A 5283-nucleotide genomic window follows, 5' to 3' on the forward strand; every position below is an offset into this window, starting at 1 on the left:
CGGTAAGACAAATTGTCTATAAATGGAGAAAGTTCGGCAATGTTGCTACTCTACCTTGGAGTGTCTGTCCTGCAAAGATGACTGCAAGAGCACAGTGCAGAATGCTCAATGAGGTTAAGAATAATCCTAGAGTGTCAGTTAAAGACTTACAGAAATCTCTGGAGCATGCTAATATCTCTGTTGACAAGTCTACGATATGTAAAACACTAAACAAGAATGGTGTTCATGGGAGGACACCACGGAAGAAGCCACTGCTGTCCAAAAAAACATTACTGCACGTCTGAAGTTCGCAAAAGAGCACCTGGATGTTCCACAGCGCTACTGGCAAAATATACTGTGGACAGATTTGAACTGAGTGTGGAGAAAAATAGAAAAAAGGCACAGCACACCAAAAACGAATTCCCAAGTTTATGAAGACATTTTGCAGGAGAATGTAAGGCTATCTGTCCGCCTATTGAAGCTCAACAGAAGTTGGGTGATGCAACGGGACAACGACCCAAAACACGGAAGTAAATCAACAACAGAATGGCTTCAACATAAGAAAATATTCCTTCTGGAGTGGCCCAATCAGTCCTGACCTCAATCCGATTGAGATGCTGTGGCATGACCTCAAGAGAGCGGTTCACACCAGACATCCCAAGAATATCCTCGGATGGGGCCACAGTGTCTCCTGACCCCTCCTGTCTCAGCCTCCAGTATTTATGCTGCAGTAGTTTATGTGTCGGGGGGCTAGGGTCAGTTTGTTATATCTGGAGTACTTCTCCTGTCCTATTCGGTGTCCTGTGTGAATTTAAGTGTGCTCTCTCTAATTCTGCTGCTCCAGTTTCAACTGTTCTGCCTTATTATTATTGGACCATGCTGGTCATTTATGAACATTTGAACATCTTGGCCATGTTCTGTTATAATCTCCACCCGGCACAGCCAGAAGAGGACTGGCCACCCCACATAGCCTGGTTCCTCTCTAGGTTTCACCTAGGTTTTGGCCTTTCTAGGGAGTTTTTCCTAGCCACCGTGCTTCTACACCTGCATTGCTTGCTGTTTGGGGTTTTAGGCTGGGTTTCTGTACAGCACTTCGAGATATCAGCTGATGTACGAAGGGCTATATAAACAAATTTGAATTGAATTGAATTTAATTGAATATTGCTTAACTGAAACAGTTTTGTAAAGAGGAATGGTCCAAAATTCCTCTTGGCCGTTGTGCAGGTCTGATCCGCAACTACAGAAAACATTTGGTTGAGGTTATTGCTGCCAAAGAAAGGTCAACCAGTTATTAAATCCAAGGGTTCACATACTTTTCCCACCCTACACTGTGAATGTTTACATGGTGTGTTCAACAAAGACATGACAACGTATAATTTTGTGTGTGTTATTAGTTAAAGCAGACTGTGTTTGTCTATTGTTGTGACTTAGATGAAGATCAGATCAAATGTTATGACCAATTTCTACATAAATCCAGGTAATTCCAAAGGGTTCACATAGTTTTTCTTCCCACTGTATGTATACTGTAGCTAAAGTAATACTAAGTGTATGTTGTGTAGTAAGCAGTTAGTAGCCCATGTGCCTCACCCTAATAATTTGGGTCTATTTTCACCAACGTGGTATTGTAAACACATTGTTCGTGGCCAGTGTGTGTTTGTTTGCCAATAACTAGTTCTAGAGAAATGCAATCATTGAATATTGTAAGAGCTTTCTTTGTCTGTTTCTATGTAAGAATGGCCCATGTTCTGAATTCTGTCGCTGTACATTTCAAAACTGCTGAACAAATAGTATTGACTACGTCCGTCATCTCTCGCTCATTAACGTCTTAATCTAAATGATGGATTGCCTCTTATCCACTTGTCGTTCCCTTATGCCATAGTTTGTACACCTCAATTGTCAGTAGAAATCACATTTGTTTAAGCAAGTCAGCCATATCAGCTATGTTTTTCTAAAAGACAGTAAATGTGGCTGAATGAACTGTAGCAGTGGTAAGGTGTTGGGACGGCTGTGGGACTCTGCTGTTGGGACAGCTTTATGTAGGCCCTAACATTTTGTGGGCAACGTTTGTCACCGTTATAGTGAAATTAATGTATCGTTTAGTGTTGTTGCTTTGCTGGCATGCATCCCACTTTTTTTTTTTTGCCTCACCAAGATTTATAAACTAAAATTGACACTGCTCCTCCCTTTCATCTACACTAATTGAAGTGGATTTAACAAGTGACAGCAATAAGGGATCGTAGCTTTCACCTGTATTCAACTGGTCAGTCTATGTCATGGAAAGAGCAGGTGTTCTTAATGTTTTTTACACTGTGTATATTTCATACAATATACAGCCAAAATATTGGGCTTCAGGAAACAGCAGAGGGAGCACTCCCCTATCCACATGGATGGGACATCGATGGGACAGTAGTGGAGAGGGTAGTAAGTTTTAAGTTCCTCGGCGTACACATCACGGACAAACTGAATTGGTCCACCCACAGACAGCGTCGTGAAGAAGGCGCAGCAGCGCCTCTTCAACCTCAGGAGGCTGAAGAAATTCGGCTTGTCACCAAAAGCACTCACAAACTTCTACAGATGCACAATCGAGAGCATTCTGTCGGGCTGTATCACCGTCTGGTACGGCAACTGCTCCGCCCACAACCGTAAGGCTCTCCAGAGGGTAATGAGGTCTGCACAACGCATCACCGGGGGCAAACTACCTGTCCTCCAGGACACCTACACCACCCGATGTCACAGGAAGGCCATAAAGATCATCAAGAACAACAACCACCCGAGCCACTGCCTGTTCACCCCGCTATCATCCGGAAGGTGAGGTCAGTACAGGTGCATCAAAGCAGGGACCGAGAGGCTGAAAAACAGCTTCTATCTCAAGGCCATCAGACTGTCAAACAGCCACCACTAACATTGAGTGGCTGCTGCCAACACACTGACTCAACTCCAGCCACTTTAATAATGGGAATTGATGAAAATTGATGTAAAATATATCACTAGCCACTTTAAACAATGCTACTTAATACCCTACATTACTCATCTCATATGTATATACTGTACTCTATATCATCTACTGCATTTTTATGTAATACATGTATCACTAGCCACTTTAAACTATGCCACTTTGTTTACATACCCTACATTACTCATCTCTTGGGGCAAAAAAGTATTTAGTCAGCCACCAATTCTGCAAGTTCTCCCACTTAAAAAGATGAGAGAGGCCTGTAAATTTCATCATAGGTACACTTCAACTATGACAGACAAAATAAGAAAACAAAATCCAGAAAATCACATTGTAGGATTGTTAATGAATTTATTTGCAAATTATGGTGGAAAATAAGTATTTGGTCAATAACAAAAGTTTATCTCAATACTTTGTTATATACCCTTTGTTGGCAATGACAGAGGTTAAAAGTTTTCTGTAAGTCTCCACAAGGTTTTCACACACTGTTGCTGGTATTTTGGCCCATTCCTCCATGCAGATCTCCTCTAGAGCAGTGATGTTTTGGGGCTGTTGCTGGGCAACACAGACTTTCAACTCCCTCCAAATAATTTCTATGGGGTTGAGATCTGGAGACTGGCTTGGCCATTCCAGGACCTTGAAATGCTTCTTATGAAGCCACTCCTTCGTTGCCCGGGTGGTGTGTTTGGGATCATTGTCATGCTGAAAGACCCAGCCACGTTTCATCTTCAATGCCCTTGCTGATGGAAGGAGGTTTTCACTCAAAATCTCACGATACATGGCCCCATTCATTCTTTCCTTTACACGGATCAGTCATCCTGGTCCCTTTGCAGAAAAACAGCCCCAAAGCATGATGTTTCCACCCTCATGCTTCACAGTAGGTATGGTGTTCTTTGGATGCAACTCAGCATTCTTTGTCCTCCAAACACGACGAGTTGAGTTTTTACCAAAAAGTTATATTTTGGTGTCATCTGACCGTATGACATTATCCCAATCTTCTTCTGGATCATCCAAATGCTCTCTAGCAAACTTCAGACGGGCTTGGACATGTACTGGCTTAAGCAGGGGGACACGTCTGGCACTGCAGGATTTGAGTCCCTGGCGGCGTAGTGTGTTACTGATGGTAGGCTTTGTTACTTTGGTCCCAGCTCTCTGCAGGTCATTCACTAGGTCCCCCCCGTGTGGTTCTGGGATTTTTGCTCACCGTTCTTGTGATCATTTTGACCCCACGGGGTGAGATCTTGCGTGGAGCCCCAGATCAAGGGAGATTATCAGTGGTCTTGTATGTCTTCCATTTCCTAATAATTGCTCCCACAGTCGATTTCTTCCCACAATGTGATTTTCTGGATTTTTTATTTCTCATTTTGTCTGTCATAGTTGGAGTGTACCTATGATGGAAATTACAAGCCTCTCTCATCTTTTTAAGTGGGAGAACTTGCACAATTGGTGGCCGACTAAATACTTTTTTGCCCCACTTTATATACTGTACTCAATACCATCTACTGCATCTTACCTATGCCATTCTGTACCATCACTCATTCATATATCTTTATGTACATATTCTTTATCCCTTTACACTTGTGTGTATAAGGTAGAAGTTTTGGAATTGTTAGGTTAGATTACTCGTTGGTTATTACTGCATTGTCAGAACTAGAAGCACAAGCATTTCGCTACCCTTACATTAACATCTGCTAACCATGTGTATGTGACAAATAAATTTGATTGGAACTAGTAGTAGTAGGCTGCATGAGTGTGTCTTTCTCTGTGGTTTTCTTCCTACCCCGACTGCACCACAGAAGATGATCTGTCATTTGTCACAGACATAAAAAGCACTCGAACCAGCAGAACCAGACATTTTTGCAAATAAGTCAGTTAATTTCACACATTTAGTAGCATCAGCCTCAAAACTTTTTTGGTCTCTAATTTATTAGGCATCACCTTTCCATTTTCCGGTTTTGACTGAGTGACTGGCAGAATCAGAGCGGGTTTCATTCTCTTTGATGATGGGTGTTTTACTTTTAATGTGAATTAACGTTTTTATATATTTTTTTGACCAGCCCACCTTAATAGAAGATGGTCCGGCCCTTCTGGCATTTGCCAGAATTGCCAGACCGCCAATGCTTGAAAATGGTTTTCGCAGATCAGGGGGCTCCTTGCTCCCCACAGCCCCAAATCGAAATCTATGCACTGTATTGTGACGTTTTATTGATAACGGCCTATGCAGCAAACTAATAAAAATCATTGTAATAAATGACTTGCACTGGTAGCATTTTGGCTCTGCAAGCATCTTCCTTCCTTTAAAAAAAAATATATATTTCTTCCTTTTTCCCCCCTGTTGGTAAAAACTACAT

This window comes from Oncorhynchus mykiss, chromosome 4, assembly GCF_013265735.2.
Source record: "Oncorhynchus mykiss isolate Arlee chromosome 4, USDA_OmykA_1.1, whole genome shotgun sequence".
Lineage (NCBI taxonomy): Eukaryota > Metazoa > Chordata > Actinopteri > Salmoniformes > Salmonidae > Oncorhynchus > Oncorhynchus mykiss.